The sequence below is a fragment of the Sturnira hondurensis genome, unplaced genomic scaffold, assembly GCF_014824575.4.
Source record: "Sturnira hondurensis isolate 20B ecotype Veracruz unplaced genomic scaffold, ASM1482457v3 Scaffold0004152, whole genome shotgun sequence".
Classification (NCBI taxonomy): Eukaryota; Metazoa; Chordata; class Mammalia; order Chiroptera; family Phyllostomidae; genus Sturnira; species Sturnira hondurensis.
Genome location: NW_028076783.1, coordinates 3,068,751 through 3,090,173, shown reverse-complemented (window position 1 = coordinate 3,090,173; position 21,423 = coordinate 3,068,751).

The window sequence follows — 21,423 nt, the reverse complement described above, 5'->3', positions numbered from 1 at the left end:
CAAAGGGGACTTGCTCACTCCCTGTTTTAGAGCCCCATACATCAAATAAGAAGACGGAGCAGAGTCCATGGCTACGAGGAAACCCAGACTGCAGCAGGGACGGCAGCAACTGTCTGTGAAATTGAGCACTTCCTGTCAAAACTTAATTGAATTAGCTCTGATTCTATAAATACAGGAGCAGAGTTACCCTCACCTACACCTCGAGAACCCCCTGCCTTCTCCCTCTACCTCTTGATAAAACTGGATACTGAATGTGTTGTACCAGGAGCCCGTTTGTAAAAATTAGACAATGACTCATTTAGTTCAGCCTTCGCCATTAACTTACAGAGGCAGAATGGGCTTTGGGTTAGAAGGGGCAGAGACTTGCAAGATGTGCTGCGTGTCCAGGGAGGTGTAGAGGACGGGACTAGCTGTGATGCCGGTGACTGGGGTTCTGGCTCCTCGGTGCATGCAGGTGGCCGGCACTGTGGTGCGGGTGGGTCTCTTTCCTTTCGGCTCCTCAGTTTTCCCGTGAAGGTGACCTTGAAGGTAATCAGCCAGGCTTATCTCTCCTTTGTGCCTCATGTCTCCTGTGGGTCAGTGGGGGCTTTTTCTGTGTCCCCCTGAGCTGTGGAGCACGATGATGGAGCAGCTGCCCTCTCTGGGGCTGCGGATTGCTGTGGCAGAAGGAAAGCGTGTTCTTGAGGTCCCTCACTGGCCATCAATTGGCCTAGAAGTGACATGAGTCCTGTCCTCACAGTTCATTGGATGGACCTGGTCTCATGGCCCCACCCAGACACAGGGCCGGGAAGTGTGATACTCCTGGGGCCCAGCATGTGGTGAATAGCCTATCTCTGGCTTCTTTTGATGCCAAAGTTGTATAATTCTTCAGCTTTCCTAGAACTTTGCATTTTCATTTTTACGTTTCACTTTGATTAGAATTCCTGTCCACTCACATTCCCCCTGCAAGGGCTGACTGAGCATTCTTTAACTTCCTCACCAATGGTCTGCCCTACTGTTACAGAACAGAGGTCTGGGGGAGGGGGGCAATATTTGGCCCACCGAGGGACACCAAAAACTGCTACAGAACAACAGGGGCCCCTCCCAAGGACGGTATACTAATGCCTACTGGGCCCTTCTGTCCACCGCCAGAAGAAAGACATCTCTCAATGCTAGAGATTTGTGAAAAGGAAAGGAAAGGTTTATTTAAAGCTATACAGACTTAAAGTAGTGACCCAATGTCCCCATTAATGTCAAAGTCCTTTAGGATAACCACAGACACCCACAGTACTTCCTTCTCCCCCTGCTCTAATTCGGGGTACCGTATCTCAGGAAAAGAAACACACATCTATGTTTCAGGCCTCTGGCGCCAACAGCTGTGTCGCCATCCAAAGCCATGTGGCACTTTCTCATGGCCTACTGGCGAGAGTTCTTTCACCCTTCTTCCAGGCAAAGTCTCTCCTGCTTCCCAGGCCACGTGGCCAAAGGGAGCATCCCAAAGCCGCATGGGCCTCTTCTACCAGAGCTGCAGGGGTCTGCACTCTGCCGAAAGCGTGTGGCTTTCTTCTTCACCTGGCTGCAGGGATCTCCATTCTGGCAAAGCTGCATGGCTCTCCCCTCACAAGGCTGCGGGGGTCCTGCTCTGCCTAAAACCATGTGGCTCTCTCTGCCACCTGGGCAAGAGGAGGTCCTAACTCTGCCCCAAACTGCATGGCTCTCCCTCTGATGGCTGCCGTGTCTGGGTTTAAATCCCCGCGCCAATCTTCCTCTGTACCCCTATTTCCGACTCCTCCCACGATCAGTTACACCCGCCAGGACTCCCATATCCTTCCAGCTCTACTGGGCTGCCATAGTGAGTCTGGGCAAGTGTGGACCCATGGGGTGGAGCCAGTCAATTCCAAGCTCTCACGCAGGTGCTGTAATTCAGGGGACCTGTCCCCTAGTTACATCTTGGTGGGGGAGTGACTTTATGCCCCTGGCTCCAAGCCTGGCCACAGCCATTTAACATATCCAAGTGACCCACCAAAGGCTATAGATATGTTAAATGACCAGGCCATGGATTAGCTGCAAGGCTGTGGCTGTACAAAACAGCCCTGCATGTTCCTGCTTCATGTGTCCCTTCCCCCAACTCACACCTGTGGGGGGAAGGGGTGAGGACATCTTCTATGTCTCTCCAATATTCCTATACACCTTGAGTTCTGGATACCATTCCAAATCTTTTTTGGGGGGCGCCCCTCTTGATTGCACCCTGTATCACTACTGTATGGTCCTTCTGGCTGCATCATCCTGGGCAAGTGATTCAGTTTTCCCGTCTGTACAATAGGGTTAACCATGGTACCCCCCAATGAGGCAATTGTGAGGATACAGTGAGTTGGTATACAGAACAGTGCCTGGCATGTACTGAGTGTGGGAAAAGCTTTAGAGGTTACCGAGCAGGGCAATGCAGTCTAGAGGCCCTGGGCACCACCGGCTCTAGAGTTAGGCCACCTGGCTTTGAATCCCCGCTCGTCCACTTACAAGCCCTGGGACCTGGAACGAGGTAGTTTTGTTGGTTAAGCGCAGATAGTGTCTGCCTCATGGGATTGTTGTGAAGGTTAATGAACTGATAATAAACACAAGCGCTCAGAATGGGACCTGACATTTAAGAAGTGCTCAAAAGTATTAGCCTCTGTGGATACGTAGCATTTGACACCCAGTAAGTTTATCTTATGCTTTTTGGAGCCTTTTCATTCATTGTTTCCTTGGCCTTATTTTTCCCCAATTTTCCTATTTATATATTTATTTATTTATTTATTTTAAAAGAAGCTTCCCTAGCCTTAAAGGTTGAGGTCTCCAGGCTTCCATTCAAGGCTGTCTGCCCCTCACTTTCTCTCCACAAGGTTGTTCATTCTCATGGCGCCAGCTTCGACTTCCGCCCCAGCCTTTCTCTGTGTCCATTGGATTTGTCCATTCGGGTGTTCCACGCTTCTGGAAGCGAAATTATTATTTTCTCCTGGCATCACTGTCATCCATGTAGCCATGCACCTTCTTTTACGGGTTCTTAGCACAGTGGTTCAAAGGAACCAAGCTTTGATGTCACATGGGCTTAAGTTGGAATCACGGCTACAGACTTTCTGTGTGACCTTGGGTGGGTGACCTAACTCTCCTAAACCCTAACCTTGGCAATGGGGATAATAATAGTACCCACCGTATAGGGGTGGTTTGAAGATTGAATGAGGTCATTGTGTAAATCACCAGCAGAGCACAGGGCCCACTCTAAGTGCTCGGTAAAACATAGCTCCCGCTGATAACGAAATGATGCCGATGCTCTCTGTCACTCGGGCACCCTTTCCTTAGTTTAGGCGTTTATTTCTCCTGCCCAGAGCGTTGCAGCAGCCTCCTAACTCACTGGCCTCTCTGCCTCCTGCGCTTTTGCTCACCTCCACTGACTCTTATTTCTGCCAGAGTTTCCTTTCTAAAACACAGCTCTGATCACATCATCCTACCATGTGGGACCCTCACATATCTCCTCCTTGCCTAAAGGATAAAGGTCAAACTTACTGGTTTCAGGTACCCTAAGGGTACTAACTTATAGGGAGACTCAAATGTCTGTTGGAAACTAATTTGCTTCCTTCCCTGTAATCCACTGTTGGCAGAGGCTGACTCATTGGTGCAGGAGTTCTCACGGCTACCCAGTAAGGGCTTGAGCAGGACTGGACCCTGCGCAACTCCAGGGGGCCCTTTTCACAGGATACTCTATGTGAATGGTGCTCCTGGAACACAGCAACACTCCCTAGAGTGGGCCAGGGCAGGGGCCCGGAAGAGTCTGGGTCGCTGACCTCGGGCAAGTCACTTGGTGCCTTCGAGCCTCGGTTGGAAAATGAATGTAGCAAGGCCTGTGCTCCTTTCCCTTACAGCTCTCGGGAGGCATGTGGATAAGAAAGGGCTTCTAAGCTGGGAAGTGCCATCTCCCCCAAATTCTCCTGCATTATTGTCATCAGTAGTGACAGTGAGCAGTAAAGACAAAGAAGAACCTAATCACCCACAGTTGATTCCTAAGATAAAAGCCTCATTTTGAGCAATGGATGTGGGATAGGCCCAAGGATATTATTTATTTATAATTTAAACCACCTCGTTTTTCTTATGTCAGTGGCAATACGCATAATAGAGGAAAATAATAGTCTAGTTAAAAAAAGGAGAAAATGAAAACACCCGTAATCCTGCCCACACAGGAGCAAACATTATTAATTCCTTGATATATTTTCTTGCAGAACCTCCCAGGCATATGCGATATACATACCATTTTATAGTCTGCTCTCCTCCCCACTTAACGTGCCACAAGCTTCTTTTCCTGTTAATAAATGCACCTTCACAGTGCGATTATAAATGGATGCGTGTTATTCTGGTGTGAGGACACACTCTAATTCATTCAACCAGCACACCCTTGCTGGCATTTTGGTTGGTTCTTACTTTTTCCTGTTACGAATGGGCTGCGAGGAACATCCTTGTAGCTAAATCTGTGCACACACCTGTGCACACTTTCTCAGGTGAAACCATAGCAATGGAAATACGGTGTCGAAGAGTAGGCCTGTTTTTTTAAAGGCTCCATTTTTTTTTGCAAAGAACTATAGATTGCCTGTAGGAACATTGTATGACGAGTTGGATTTTGAAGGTCATTTCTAAGAGTGGAATGTGCAAAATACATAAACTTTGAACTTCCAAACGAAAGTAGTCTTTGCTGGCCTGTAACCTGGGCTTCATCAGAGTGTGAGGAGAGGCGCCCAGTGACGGAGTAGCAGGAAAGCTGTATTCATAGGTTTCAGGCAATTTTCTTCAGATCTTCTTAATATTTAAACTTTGGGGTAGGATTTTTATAGAGCACAGTTTTATTTTAATTGGTTTTTGCAGGGACAGTTAACTTGCAGGCATATGGAAGATGATATTCCCCAAGCCTTTGCTGTAGATGGGGCTGGCATCTGGGTCTGGCCAATGGACCATGAGCAGAATGATGCGGTCACTCGGTTGCTCAGGAGTGAAGGACTTAATGGCCAGTGGGAGACCGCTGCCCTCCGGAGCTGCACGTTACCGAGGGTGGGCTACAGGGTGGGGAGCTTCTGGGCACAGTTGCCCTGGGGTCATCTGTGCTGTGGTGGACTTGGTGTGAGTGGGAAATAAGCCTGTGCTAAGTTGCTAAGATTTGGGGGTTATTGTTTTTTGAACTGAACCATAATCTAATTAATCTCAGCTGATAATACAGTGACATAGTTTCATTCCACAGCTAAGTTATTAGTCACTTCAGAAACATTCCTTAGAGTGTGTGACAGGCAGGGGAGTGTCCCCGAAAGGAGTCACTCACACACATTGGTGTCTTTTCACAGTACTGGGTTTTTAGGGGAGGACCCCCCCCAGTAAGCCGCTAGAGTCGCACTCAGGTTGTACATGGAGAGGAGGAGCTTACGTGATAGAATTGTGTAAAGCAAGTATCTGATGAGAAGTTCCGGTCACTGGCGGCGTCTGCAGGTAGAAAGGCGGGTGTGGGTTTCAAGCCAGGTGGCTGCAGTGGCCGCAGGCGTCCCGTGGAGTGGAAGTCTGGCAGTGCTCTGAGCGTGACCTGTGGTACGGCCAGGCTCGGGCCTTGGGTGGCTGGAGCTCTGTGTCCTCATGTCCCCAAGAGGAGGAGGTGCCCCTCACATCCGTGTCCAGACGGAGTCTGGACACCCAGGGTGCAGACTTGTGGTTTGGGAGCATTCTGGGCCCCTCCTAAGGGCATTCCCATTACACCCCATCGCCTCAGGCTCGACACAACTGTCATGGCTGACAGAGACTCATATCGGGTTTTCAAAGGCGCCTGAAACTTTGTTCTACTCTTGCTGTATACTGAGTGTCTGTTCTACGCTGGGCACTGTGAAGGGTCAAAGAAAGTATAAACGTAATCTCTGTTTGTGAAGTGTGTGCAACTTACGGTGCCTCTCTATTGTCTGTTGAATACTGTGTATAAATTGAATATGAGAGACCTACACAGTTAGTGTATACTCTGGTTCGCATATTGAGAACAGGTATAACAAACATCTGTTCTTCCAGTCCACGCAGGGCAGTGCACCCTTCTTCCTCTGGAAAACTTCTCTCCTGCCCAGTGTGGTTCTGTTGGAGCAGCTGATTATAGCACCCCGCACCCCACCCACTGGCTTCCCTGGCCACAGGGACGGTGGAGGTGGTAACTCCATCTTGCCCCTGTGTCATTAGTGGTGGGATTTGATCCCAGAAGCCATGTCCCCAAGGAGGCTGAGACAATGAGGACACTCATAGACCTAAGCTGGATGACATCCAGAGTGTTGAGCAGAGATTCTGATGCTGCTTGAGCTCCGGGACCTGGACCAGCCTGGGGCCAGTACTGCCCGTGAGCCTCCAGATGCGTCAGCCGGCGCATCTGCTCCTTCCAATAGGAAGAATTCTCATTAATATAACAAATGTTGTATTTGTTGACAAAAATAAATAACCACATGCTGATAACCACTGACGCATATTGGAAACTTCACATACTTCATCTCAACCCTTAGAAGGGTTCTACCACATCTGGATACTTAGGATCCCCACTTTGCAGAGGAAGAAAGGGAGGCTGGGCCAGGACAGGTACTTGCCCAGGCCACACAGCTTGTAAGTGGAGGGGTGGGAATAAGACGTGGGCAGCCCGACTCTTGAGCTCACAGTCTCAATGTCATGGCTTACAGGAAATTTCTTTGCCTGAAATTATCATCAAAAGATGAGGAAATAATTTGTCTGCTTGGCAGAGATATGTACAATTCCTTCTGTTCTGCAGAAATGTAATACAAATCCTTGTAATTTTTTCACTTTAAAAGTGTCTAGAAGAAACATTTGATTATTTTGTGTAATTTTATTTTATTGATTCATTTTCAAATTATTTATTTATTTATTTTTAGTGAAAGGAGAAGGGAGAGAGAAGGAGAGGGAGAGAAACATCAGTGTGTGGTTGCCTCTCATGTGCCTCCTTCTGGGGACCTGCTACAACCCAGTCATGTCCTCTGGCTGGGAATCGAACCAGCGACCCTTTGGTTTGCAGACCAAGAGTCAATTCACTGAGCCACACCAGCCAGGGCTATTTTGTATAATTTAAGACTTTGCTTACCAATTATTGAGTTTGGGAAGGTGAGAAGTTGTGATAATAAAAATGATGGGTTAATAGGTGAATTGATTAATGTTTTCATTTTGAAGTCCCCAGTTTTTCTGCCGTATTATTCCACATTGCCCATGATTTTTATTTTATTGTTTCCCCTGCTTCTGACTGTCAAGCCAGCTTAGAGCAAGCCAGGGGTATTTCTGGTGAAGTGGCCGTGTACTTGCCAAGTGGGTTTAAGGCTTCTGCCACAGATGAACTTGGCTGTCTGCCCTCTGCAGGGGAGCATGAAGCAGAGGGGAGAGGTAGGAGGCAGCCACTCAGGCACTGTCAACATGGGGCCTGAGGTTGAGAGCAGGGCTGTCATTATGCTAATGACATCCTTGGAACCAGAGCCCAGGGACCCCTTGGGAGAAGGAAAAATTCTTGAAGGTCCATTTGAAGTCTCTGCCACTATTGGTTTGAGGGCCTGTCATGCTGGTACTTGGCACCTCCTAATGGATTTTATTTTACATTTGTATAGAGAGCATTGCCCCATTAAGGTCCATAGACCTTGCAGACCTAGCAGAAGTTCAAGGCAGCACACTGCAGGTGGCAGTAGAAGGAGGGTTCAGAGTCACGCTGTGGACACAGGGTCTGGATTTGAAACTCAGCCTCTTGCCTCACTGGTCATGTGAGGTCAGGCAGGTGACTTCACCTCTCTGCTTCCCTTTTCTCATCTCTCCTGCGGAGGTCACAGCAGTGCCCTCTGTGGAGGGTGGTTTGAAGAATAAGCTGAATTAGTACGTGTAAGAAGCTGCGTGGGGAGCTGGTGGTTGCGTGGACAGCGGAGCAGCCCTGAGTGAGTCTTGACTAAGCCCTTGGCAGCCAGACCACCCTGGATAAGTCACATGCTTTTTTTTTTTTTTTGCCCTTAAATGTGATACCTGAGAAATCAGAGGTGTTTAGTAAATGGCACTTCCCCCAGCTCTGGGCCTCAGTTTCCCTATCTGTAAAGGGAAGGTGGTTGAGGCACTTTCTGTCTTTAACTGCTCGAGAATTGAGTGTCATATCAGAGGTCCTGATTTTTAAAAAAGGGTGTCTCTCTTTTTTTAACTGGTCAGGTGGGCCGGTGCCTCAGGGTGAACAGGGAACAGGGCTTCTTCAGTGTTGAGGATCATCCCCCAGGAGAGTTGCCGTTTGCTGTCACCCATGGCAGAGCACACAGAGGGTTCTGGGGGACCAGGCGTGGGGAGGGGGCCGCATAGGGACTGTGAGCTCCAAGCCATCTTTGCCACTAATTTGCTGGGAGGCCCTGCTGTGTCCCAGCCCCCACCCGCCTCTCCAGCTGGAAAAACAAGAGGGACCCTCTTGAGGGCTCTGAGGAGTGGAGGCTGTAAGGCCCTGAGGCTGAGGGGTCTGGGAAATGGAGGACAGAATGGGGGCTAGGGAGGGGGAGTCATCTATCTCACGGCCCTGTATTTGGGAAGATTGACAGTGCGGATGCCACCAGCCCAATTCTACAGAAGGGAAGAGATTTAGTGCCTCTTACTGTCCCCCAGTGAGTCAGCAGCCAAATTAGGCCTTAAATCCAGGTTTGCTGACTCCCAGCCCAGTGCTCTTTCCCCAGAAGACTGGGCTCAGTCTTAGCTTGATACTGATACCAATTTTGCCAGACATGGCGCCTCCCGAGTTGGGGATGGCTTCTCGGCCTCACCAAGCTCAGTGCTCTCGTCCATGAAGGGAGGTTTCCATGAGCTTGCCTCTAACGCCCTTTTCATCTCTGAGGTCTAAAAACCTCTATCTGCCCTTCACACTCACCTCTGTTGCTTTCCAAAGAGCAAAGCTGAACTTGACAATGTCTTTCCATCGGGGCCCCATTTGCTTACCACTTTCTTGAAGACACTGTGTGAAGATTGCTTTTATTGCTGGATAGGGAAGTTGGTAATAAAAGCCAACTCCTTGGGTGCCCTAATTCCATTTTAGGAAGAATGAACATATTGTTTTAATTAATCATATGAAAGCAAAATTAGCATGATTATGTGAAAGGTGTTGTAAATCATCCTGATCCACATCACTGAGCAAAGAGCACTTAGTTATTCAGGAGTTGTTAAAGATTTTATCTACCCAAGTGAAAATTCAATTAGTACTAGCTTCAGCTTATATAAAACTAAGGATTTTCAACTGTGGGAAAATACTCTTTGTGTGTGTGAATACCACCTTATGCCACTTTGATAAATTACTATAATTAACAGTATCCTACGCAAGCTAAACAAAATTTACTGAACTGTTGTTGTATAAAAGGGATATCTTCTCTCCTCTTGTTTGGGAGATTACTTTAATCTGTACATGATATTGCCTCAAATAGCCTGCTTTTTGTGCTGAGGTTTGAAACTACCTGCAGAGTTCTAGCTGGTACCAGTGCCGCACCATTGGTTTCCATCCTACCCCACCTTTCCCCCTCCGGTGTAGAAACGTCAGCTGTGGGCTTCACTAGGATTCAATTACATGTGCTATGTCTAATTAGCTAGCTGGGGAACACTGCAAGCAGAACCAACTTGGAACATCCTGATAGCTTAGCCATAGGGCTGAGTTATTTTGGGAAGGGCAGGGGATGATGGAGGAGGCAAGGAGAAGGTGGCAAAGGGACCTGTGCTCACAGTGTTCTGGCACAGACTCCCTGCTTTGGCCATGTGTTCCTCCTTTTCTTCATACCTGGCTCTGCCCTGCCTCTTTTCTCCTACCCAGATCTTCCCTGTACTTCGAGGCCAACCCCTTTCTCCTTTCAGAAGCCTTCCAAAGAGACTTGCACATGTGTTTTGCTTGTGAGTGTTTGCTGGGTGTGCCAAGTTCTTGCTCCTGATTTATCAACATACCTCTTTATGGGTTCTCTGACCTTTTTTTTTTCTATACCCTCCATTATGTCTAATGCTTGATGAGGGAGCCCCGTCGAGGTTGGCAGGATCTCTGCTGGAATGGTCCAGCTTTCATCCTGAACTTGATCACACTGACTGCCAACTCTCAACTCTGTGGGCAAAAGTCTGGGAACAAGGTCACTCAGAGCCAGAACTTGTGCAGTCCGTTGTGGTCATTTTTGAAGGAGCTTTCAAGTAATTTCTAGTAGCACTACTGCTGCTGTAATTAACTAGCAATTACGGAAGGCATGCTGTGTCCTAAGCCTGTTGGAAAGAGCTTTGTACGTACATACAGTCATCTATCCATTAATGACAGGGATGCATCCTGAGAAGGTCATCAAGTAGGCAATTTCGTTGTTGGGCAAACATCTCCAAGTGTGATTACGCAAACCTGGGTGGTGTAGTGCAGTACACACCTAGGCCATCTGGTGTACCCCCATTGTATGTGTGGTCTGTTGTCGACCGAAATGCTGTTATGTGGGGCACAACTGTGTTATCTTATTTATTCTTACTGGGACATCCTATGAGATGGGTGTTATCCTCAATTTATAAAAACTGGGGCTCAGAGAGGTAAATGAACTTGTTCAAGGTCCTATAACTAGAAAGAATTACAACTAATATTTGAAGCCATGTTCTGTCTGTCACTAAAGGCCATTCTCTAAAGGCCATTGTGCAGAACTCCTAATGCTAGTACTTGAGACACTATTAAGGTATTCCCATGAATTACTTGCTCACTTTCTGGCTTACTTGTGCTATGGGGTGCTTTCCAGGCCAGAAAAGAGAGTCACGCTAGTGAGCGACTGGGAACTCACTGTGTGTGACCCTGAGGATGTTCATGGAGGTATATCACACATGCGGTGTCATCCATCCTCTGTGTCTCAATGGGGAAAAGCTTGAGAACTCTTTTTAAAAAAATTTATTCATTGATTTTAGAGACAGAGAAACATTGATTTGTATTTCGCTTATTAATGCATTCATTGGTTGACTCATATGCACCCTGGCCATGGATCAAACCCACAACCTTGGCCTATTGGGACAACACTCTAACCAAACTAGCCAGCTAGGGCAGCCTGAAAACTCTTGAACTAGCCCATTGGGCTTCATGATCAGGCCATTTGTGTAGGTTGGTAGTTTAGTCTTCGTATTGCTGTGGAGTTGTGAGAATCCATCTCTAATTACCTGGCTAAGAAAACTCATGGTGCAGCGTTCTTCCTAGGAACATAATCCTACGCCACAGACATCACCACCTTTGTTGGTGCATCACTGGTGCACAAGGGCAGAATGAAGTCAATAATCTCTCCAAGTTGGGTTACGTTCTGTGACATGTGCATGACATAACCAAGGACCTCACAAGAGGAGCTTTGAGGGTTGAATGAGATCACGTATGTGAAATGGCTTTAAAAACAGTGAAACACTGTGTGCATGAGTCGTTGCTGTGAGAAATTGCAATAGATGTAGTGGACGTGGTGTCATTTCTGGCCAGGCTGCAGGCAGTTTCTCCCTTCATCCATTGCCACACCCTGACTTCCCATCTGGGGAACCACCTTACATCAGGTATTTTGGGTGTGACCCCACTCCTGATGGATAACTACAAGGCCACGTTTATAAGGGCTCAAAAGTTTATGCTGCACCCTGCTTCCCACTTCACCATGCCCTTGCTGGCTCTAGAAATGCATAAAAAAGCAGTTTATTCTGCAAACAAATGTTTGACTCCTTTTGGGGGCATTTCAACATTGTGCCTAGTTTAGTGATGAAAAGCAAACTGTAGTTGTTGAACAAACAGCATTATGACAACAGAAGCAAAAATGAAAGAGAAGAAAGCCACACACAACCACGATCCCGTCACCCTACCGAGTCACTTGACTGTTTTTAAATTTCTCTGTTTACTTTAACTTTCTGACCCAGAGAGGCTGAAAGACGTCTCTGAGGTTCCATCACAAATCAGCATTTGGACAAAGAAGGAAGACGGAAGCCTACGCTATGCCTTTGCTCTCTTTGCCATTTTCTTGCAAGTTCCTCCCAGGGGAAGTCTGGATGCTTTCTTGGTTTCTGTGCAGAAGGTTTGTGCTCACACACTGTGTCAATCCCTAGCCAACTGGCTGTGTTAAGGAGACTAGAGGGGGTTGGAGGAGAGAAGAGGGCTGAGTAACCCCGGCTTTATTAATAGTGCAGGAATTATCACCTGGTTGTTGTTTCAAATGCTAACAGTGGTATCAGGCTGCAAACCCAGTGGGATTTCAAGTTTGTCAACAGAGCCAGCTCTGAGGGGCAGCCCTGAGGGAAGGGGATTTTAAATGCAAAGAAAGAAATAGGGGCAGAACTGAGGGACAAGAGGAGGTTGCTCTGTCAGTCTGCAGCAGACCAAAAGGAACTTCAGGCTTATTTCAGGAATGCCAGAGGGTGACAGACTGTCAGGGTGGGGAAAGGGTTTTAGAGTTGGCTCTGATGACCCAGTCCTGTGCTGATTACCCAGCCTCTGTCCCAGTGACCCCAGGGTAGGCAGCCACTGCCTTTGAAGGCAGCTCATTCCAAGAGCCACCTACTTGGTCAGCAAATATCAATGAAGCGCCAAAGAGCAAGAGCACCTGCCAGGCCCTGGACTAGGTGCTGGGAACCGTGAGATGATGGAAATTGAGTTGGACCTGGCCTTGGTGGCACCTATAATCTAACGGAGGTTATAGACACTAAACAATTAAATGCACGGGTAAAATAATCATAACTTGCAATGTCTGCTATGGGTTAAATTATCTTCCTCAAAATTCGTATGTTAGTGCTGGCTGCATGGCTCATTTGGAGCATTGTTCTCATACGCCAAGGTTGTGGGTTTGATCTCTGGTTGGGGTACATGCAAGAATCCATCAGTGAATGCATAAATAAGTGGAACTTAAACCTTTCAACCACATCTTCCTCCCCAGTAAAACAGAGATAATGATAATGATGATGATGATGATGGTACAGGATTTCTGTGAAGGGTTATTGGTGTAATTGACTTAAAATTCTTAGCATAGAGCCTGGCACATGGCAAATGTTCAGTAAGTGGCAGCTAATCATGATGACAATAATGAACAACCCTCTCCTCCAGCCAAACAGGCCTTCTCAGTGCTTTCCAAACAGCCCTCAGTCCCTTCCTCTATATCGTGTCCCCAGTTTCCATCGCCCACGTGAGCTGCCCTCTCCTCTCTGTCAGTCAGACACCTCCTTGGATTCCCATCTGTCTTCCTGACTCAAAGCTTCTCTGTTGCTACGTTTTGTCCCTGTTGAGAAATGATGAAAAATGGAGACACTGGAGTTTGGGGAAAATTCATGGCATAGACTTTGCCTGAACCCCTCTCTCCTGCCTAGAAGCTTCTGGAAATGTTTAATTCATGAGGCTTAGCCCAGGCTCCCCAGCCCTTCTTCACTGCAAACCCAAGCTGCAGACGCCTTCTGTTTTCCCACAGAACAGCCAGCACAGACAGTTTTACGGTCTGACGGGCTGTTGCAGAGTATATCTGGTGAGTCATTTTCTGTTTGCCAAAAGTAATTAGAGATGGATAAATTTAAGTGGTTGTGGAAGCCAACAATAAAACATTATGTCCTCATTAGCTGGAATAATGCTGCGTCTTCCCCTCTCGTATGAAGGATCTTGACTCAGGAAAACAAGGCTCCAGCCGAGTGGTGGGCTGGAGTGGTGGCCACCTGCTCATGTCTGCTGGTGTGGGCCAGTTGTGCACGTCCTTTCTCAAGCCCACATGCCGTGACATCATCGTGGTGGCTTGGAATTGGTCCTGGTGGGAGTATTTGCTCCGTGGAAATCAGTTGTTAAACATTTATCAACACACCACTGCTCTGACTGTTGTGGAGGGATGGGGTCCAGCTAGCCTTGAGGCAAACATATAAGCCATGAAGTGCCAGGCATTACTTTGATTAATAAAAAGTCTTTGGAGATAGCATTCCTCGTCTTGTGCCCCAAGGCATGCTTGAATGTCTGACAGAGTACTCTGTTTCAGGGCAAGAGAAGGGACGTTGGAAGGAGCGGCCAGGGATGGTGGTTTCCATAGCAATCTGTAGGGGATGGGGCCGGGGAGGCATTTTTACAGCAGCCCTTCTCAAATTGTGATGTGCAGGTGAATCACCTGGGCACTTGTTAGAAGGCAGATTCGAACTCAGTAGGTCTGAGCCGGCGCCTGAGATTCTTCATTCCTAACGAGCTCCCAGGTGCCGTCCGTGCTGCTGTGCACCCTTCCGTGAGTAAGGAAGTTGATCATGGACAGAGGAACCTGCGGCTTTGAGGCTTGTGGATGTTAAATCCACCCAAACCCAAGGACGGGTGCTTCTGTGGCCCCAGCCTCAGGCTGGCCAGCCTGCAGGGAGAAAGTGCATCTTGCCTGTGCAAGCGCAGTGCAGGAGTAGGCAGAGCAGGATTCAGATCTCATCCCTACTACACTGCCGGACTTCGGCACGTTGCTGACTCTGTCCACGTTCTCCCTACCTACTGATTACATAGTTGGCATATTGGCATATTTTCTGCCAGACTTTAAAAAAATTATTTATTTTTAGAGAGAAAGGAAGGGAGGGAGACAGAGAGTCTGAGAACCCTCAATGTGTGGTTGCCTCTCATGCACCATCCCCCAGCTGGGGATCTGGCCCGCAACCCAGGCATGTGCCCTGACTAGGAATCGAATCAGTGACCCTTTGGTCCGCAGGCCGGCATTCAATCCCCTGAGCCACACCCACCAGTGTTTCCAGTCTTCTTATATGTATTTTATTTTACAACAAAAATGGGATTATATTTCACGTATTATTTTTAACTTGCTTTTTAATTAAAAAATATGCCATTGGTAGGTTTTCATGGCCATGGGCAGAGGTGACATTATTTTGTTAATGGCTGTATGTTTAACACGGCCTTTTAAAGACACGGTGGGAGACACAATCTGCTTGCTGGATTCAGTTCTCCTTTTAGGAGGGAAAGTGCCAGGCTGTGGGGAGCTGTGTTCCAGAGACTTCCCCTTGGTTTCCACAAGGCCTGGGTCTTCAAGCACCTCTGCACAATCTAACCTGAGGAATGTCCAAGGTCACAGAGTTCTGGACTTCAGGAAGCCCCGTCTGAATCTGGAGGGAGAGCAGGCGCTCACTGTGGGGAGAGTGGAAAGTAAGGTTCCAATCCAAGACCAGTCCCAGGAATCTGTGTTTGTGGATGTGCAGGCTGAGTCACAGAGTGCAAACTTCTGAGCGAAGGCACAGCCCCAGGAGGTGGGAGAGAGTGAATTCTGCTCTCTGCAAGTCTTTTCCCAGCGGGGGTCCCAAAGGCTTTACCTGGTCTCTCTGGGAATGGCTTCTTGTGACCCTTTAATGCTGGAAGCTACTGTGGAGAGGAAGGCATTCATTTACCCATTCAGTCCTTCAGTGAATATTTATTGAGCTCCTACTCTGTGTCTTGCCTGGTTCTGGGTCCCGAATGTTATGATGAACAGGATAAACAAGATCCCAGCTCTCACAGATGGTGTATTAAAGTTGAGGAGGCAGCATATGCTTAAGCAAAAACTAGGCTGACTCTGGCTGGCACTAAGTGCAAGGAAGGAAATGAAACAGGGTGCGGTGGTAGAGAGGGATGGGGCCGTTGAGGCTGTGAAATCAGGGCAGGCTTCTCTGAGGAGGAGGCATCTCGGCTGAGCTATGAAGGATGTGAGGATATCTTTTGAACCAAAGTCTGCTCCTCCTTATGGAGCTACCTGGTTGGAGCCTTTTCCTCCTGCTAGAGGTGTGTTCATGGGTTCCAAGTGTGAGTGTGCCCTTCAGGCCCTCACCCTCTTGTCATTTCCAGACAAGTGTCCCGCTGCTTTCAGCTGTTGCTCATGTGACTCAGTGTAACTGCTCTGAGTCCCTCTCAATCAATTCTGGAGATCCATCGATGTAGCTTCCATTTATCTATCATCTATGCATCTCATGTGAATGGGACACTGTATGTGAGCAGCACAGAAGGACTATATTAGGCCCTTAGTACTGGATGCTGCATTCTTATTCATTCAGCCAGAGCAGTACAAACTTTTTTTTTAATTGGGTACATCACATTGTTTTCTTAATTGAGCTTGCAGTCAAATAAATCACCCGAGTCCTTTATACACCTTGTGACTTGTGCCATGGAATTTTGGAAAGTAAATACAGAGGCCTCCATTTATTTGTATTAAATTCAATCTCCTTAGTTCTGACCTAATTCTTCAAACCAGGCTGGGTACTTTTGTGGCCTGGTCTGTCCGTTGACATTTGTCATTCCTTCCCCAATTTAGCAGGGAGGCTAAGCGAGCGGCCCGGCTGAGAGGTGACGGCGGTTTGGCCCGTGGTGGTAGGACTGGAAACAGAAAGACAAGCATGGATTCAGGGTCTGTTTGGAGGCTGGGTTGGAGGTAGTGAAGCAAAGAGAGGACAGACGTAATTTCTGAGTTCAGGGCCTGAAATGGGACCGAGATTGTGCCACTAACTGAAAGAAGTGAGAATGTTAGGGACTAGATGAGTGTGTGTGTTGCCCCCAAGTTCACCTGATGAAACCCTATCTCCCAATGTGGTGGCATCAGGAGGCAAGGCTGTTGGGAGGGGGCTGGCAGGTGATGAAGGTGGAACCTCAAAATGAGATTAATGCTCTTATAAGAGTCATGAGAGAGCTCGCATCCCGTCTCTGCTGTCCTTCAGGAGAGGGTTCAATAAGTTAGCAGTCTGCCACGCAGTAAAGGCTCTCTCCAGAACCCCACCATGCTGGCACCCTGATCTTGAACTTCCAGCCTCCAGCTGTGGGAACATAAGTGCCTGTTTATAAACCAGCCAGTGTATGGTGCTCTGTTCTATTAGCCTGGACTGACTGAGACAACTGGGTTGTGGGCATATTTGTGAGAACAAAAAACTATTTCACCAAGTAGTCATAGTAATTTTAATTTTCTTCTTCTTATTTTTTGTATTTCCAGATTTTAAAATGATATTATTTGAGGGACAGAAAGACATGAAGGTTAGTTCTAATGGTGGAATTCTGAACGAAACCTGGAGAATGAGATAGGGCAGCACCATTCAGGTGTAGAACTGTCCAAGCATTTTCTCTTTTAAACCAGACTGTAGAAACCAGATCTGTATTCCTTGCAAAGGCAGAGAGACTCAGAGGTGACCCTATTGAGCTACACAAATTTCTGATGGGAATAGAGATGAAAAATGTTCCCAGGCTCTTGCAGCTTTTATCAAATACAAAAACCAGAGGGCATGATCCTAGCTAAGGAAGGACTGAGCCCTGAGATGTAATGGATGAGTGTGTTAACCAGAAAGCAGTTAATCCTTGGAATATACTTATAGGAGGTAGCCATAAAATAGCATAAATGCTTTTAAAATAGATTTTATATTGTTGCCAGCTTCTAGCCTGTGGTTTTCTATAGTACTTTTGCCAAGAGATTTCCCTATAATCATAGGATCTTAGTATGTTACTGGGAAGGGACTTCACAGATCCATCTTGGGCAGGGGTTTTCACTGGGGGTACACGCCAGAATCATCTGGGAAGTATCCCCCACTCCCAATACTTGTTTATGCCAGAGTTTTACCGTTGGATTGGGCACATCATTTTGGCAAAGTTGCCAAGGTCATTTGAGGTATACCACCCACCAGGACTCTCTGATCTGGCTTGACCCCCTCATTGCACAGACAAAGAAACTAAGACTTGGAGAGATTAAGAGATCTGTTCTGTTCGGTGCCCACAGAGAAGTACAGAGATTACCCTGGGAGTCAGCTTCCTCATTGGAGAATGTAGAGCAGCATGAGACCATTTACCTCTCTATGCCATATTTTGGAGACTAAATATTAAGCAATCAACAGTTAACTAGGTATAGTCATAAGCATAGATCTGAAAAACAGGGTTGAGTGAAAAAGTAAGAAACCAAATGAGATTTATATAAATTAAATGCATTCATATAACTTAAAACAGCACAGGGGTGTATTTTACAACCCCTCACCCACAGTTAAGGACCTCCATCAGACACATTAGCATGCACGCCAGTTGGAGGAGAGGGAATGGGAGGGACTTCTGGGGATGAAGAAATGAACGACACTCGAGGGGGGGGCACATGTTGACTGGTGACAACAGTGTGCCACGAACTGAGGTAGGAGATTAATTATTTGTTTAAAAATATACTGAACAGCTACAGATGAGTGGATAAACAAAATGTAGGAGATATCAATAATGAAATTCTCTTCAGTTGTAAAAAGAAAATTCTGTTACATGCTACAACATGGATGAACCTTAAAGACAATGTGCTAAGTGAAGTGAGCCAGACACGAAAGGACAGATGTTGTAAGTTTCCACTTATCTGAAATATCTAAAACCGGCAAATTCGTAGATAGGAAGTAGGGTAGGGGTCTCCAGGGGCTGTGGGAAGGGGAGTGGAGATTTTTTACTTTATGGTTATAGAGTTTCTGTCTGGAGAGACAAAGTCACTTTGAGAATAGACATTGGTGATGGTTGCACAATATTTTGAATGTACTTAATACCACTTAAAAAGGACAAATTTTGTAATATATATTCTACCACAATTTAAAAAATTAATAACATAATACACCACAAGTCATTGAATTGTGCACTTTAAATGCGTAAATTATGATATGTGAATTATATTCCAATAAGTTAGAAATTTTACAAACATAAATTTCCTTTGCCATCAAGTCTTTCTAGGGAAAATGGAGGGACTTCAGAGGAAGGGAAACGATACTTATTCAGCTAAGAACTGTGATAGGTGCAGCAACTATACTCTCTCCTTTAAAGTACTACACACGCACAGTAAAAACAGCAAAACAAACAAGTACAGTACTACACATGTCTAGGGTAAGGTTCTGTGTTGAATCTTTTGGGCATCTTGACATGTTTCTGGCAATGAAAAGATTTAAAAAATATATATTTTATTGATTATGCTATTACAGTGTCCCGTTTCCCCCCTTCATTCCCCTCCACCGTGCACACCCCATCCCACCCACATTACCCCCCTTTAGTTCATGTCCATGTGTCATAAGTTATTTGGCTTCTACATTTCCCACACTACTCTTGCCCTCCTCCTGTCTATCTTCTCCCCACTGTCTATGCTACTTATTCTCTGTACCTTCTCCCCTTCTCTCCTCCTTACACTCCCCTGTTGTTAACCCTCCATGTGATCTCCATTTCTATGGTTCTGTTCCTATTCTAGTTGTTTGCTTGGTTTATTTTGCTTTAGGTGTGGTTGTTAATAACTGTGAGTTTGCTGTCATTTTACTGTACATGTTTCTTATCTTCTTTTTCTTAGGTAAGTCCCTTTAACATTTCATATAATAAGGGCTTGGTGATGATGAACTCCTTGAACTTGACCTTATCTGAGAAGCACTTTATCTGCCTTTTCATTCTAAATGAAAGTTTTGCTGGATAGAGCAATCTTGGATATAGGTCCTTGCCTTTCATGACTTGGAATACTTTTTTCCAGCCCCTTCTTGCCTGTATGGCCTCTTTTGAGAAATCAGCTGACAGTCTGATGGGAACTCCTTTGTAGGTGACTATTCCCTTATCTCTTGCTGCTTCTAGGATTTTCTCCTTCATTTTTATCTTGGGTAATGTAATTATGACGTGCCTTGGTGTGTTCCTCCTTGGGTCCAACTTCTTTGGGACTCTCTGAGCTTCCTGGACTTCCTGGAAGTCTATTTCCTTTGCCAGAGTTGGAAGGTTTAAAGGTGTTCTGGAGATTCCTAAGCCTCTCCTCAGTTTTTTGAATTTTTGTTTCTTCATTCTTTTCAGCCAATTCTGTGAGCATTCTGATCTCCAGTGCTTTGAACTATGCATTGGATAGGTTGGCTATCTCTTGGTCACTTAGTTGTATTTGCTGTGGAGCTTTGATCTGTTTTTCTGTTTCAGCCATTTTTTTTGTCTTGTTATGCCTGTTATGTAATGAGGCATGGAGCCTTAGGTGTTCACCAGGGCAGGGCAACCCAGTTGCTGGGTTGTGATGCTGTATGTCAGGACAGGGTCAGAGAGGGAACAATGGCACTTGTTCCACTCTGAGGAAACTGTTTGACCTCATTCCATTCTGCCACTTCCCCCAAGCAAACTGGGCCTTTCTGGTGCTGATTCCCAGGTGGGTGGGCTTGTATACATTCTAGGACCCTGTGTGTCTCTCTAATGAACTCTCCTATGAGTCTGGGAGTCTCTCCCTGTGCCTCAAACCCCACAGGTGTTTTTGCTCAGTGTTTTGAGGTTTTATTTCCCCACACTGGGACCCTGGGTTTCACAGTCTGTCTTGCTCCCCAATTTTGCCTGGTGTATCTGTGCACGAATGTAGGACTGCCTGGTCTGCCAGCTGCCTTGCACACTGTGCCTCGCTTCACAATCGCCGCCTTGCTGGGTCTGCCCATTGCCACCCTGCACCAGGGGTCCGCTAGCCACCCCTGCACACCCAGGGCCTGCCTGCTGCTGTCATGTGTGCCTGGGGTGTCTTGCACGCCCAGTGCCACCACTTTTTTTGCCACAGCCCCTCTCTGCCTGGCTGCCCAACTCTGCCCCACCTACCAGTCTGGATGAATGTGTCTATTTTATCTCATTGGTTGTCCAACTTCCATACGGTTCAATTTTTTGGTCAGTTCTGGTTGCTATTTTGTTTCTAAATTGCCCTTATTTTGGTTGTGCAAGGTGGCAAAGTGTGTCTACCTATGCCTCCATGTTGGTTGGAAGTCCCCCAATGAAAAGATTGGACAAGGCTTGGGCACTGGGCATTTGTTATGTGAATAGTGGCTATTATTAAGTACTTTAATTCGGTATCTGTTTGGCACAGGACGTTGTTGTCCATGCTATTTAGACAAAAGTGTGAATAGGCCTGCCTTCCTTCTGTCTTGGCAAGCAGTAACTTTGGCATGAGGATAATACATAGTGTGTAAAAGATTTGAGTTTTATAAAACCAGGGTATTTGAAAAATGCAGCTGGGAAGGAATGGATACTTGAAGAGTCATCCACTCATTATGCTGAAAATTTCATGAGTCCCCCACATTTCTTACATTTTGCCCATTTCCTGCCTTCAGTCCTGGAAAGTAAGTTGAGAGAACTGTTAATCTCTCAGACCTGCAGTCTCTGGAGAAAGGAAGGCAGTTGATAACCTCCTTTTTTTTTTAATTGGCAAGAAAAGTTTAAGCGTGTTCTTTCAGCTTTGAAAATTTTGATTTGTATGGGTTGAGATCAGTTCCTACTTCATTTAAAGTCTTGTCGTCCCATCTTAATTACATCCATGTGTCTCGCAGAGGCTCATCCTCTGGTCTTGTGGGATTACCGTCGGGGCCAAAAGTGTGGAGAGGGCGGCCATCTCCAGGGACTGAGAAAAGAATGAGCGTTTGTCTTCTTGCCTTGCCCAGTGATAAGCTACCGGTCATTTGCATGCATAGTGGACCATTTCATTACGAATTTCATTAAGATGGTAATGTTTAATGTTT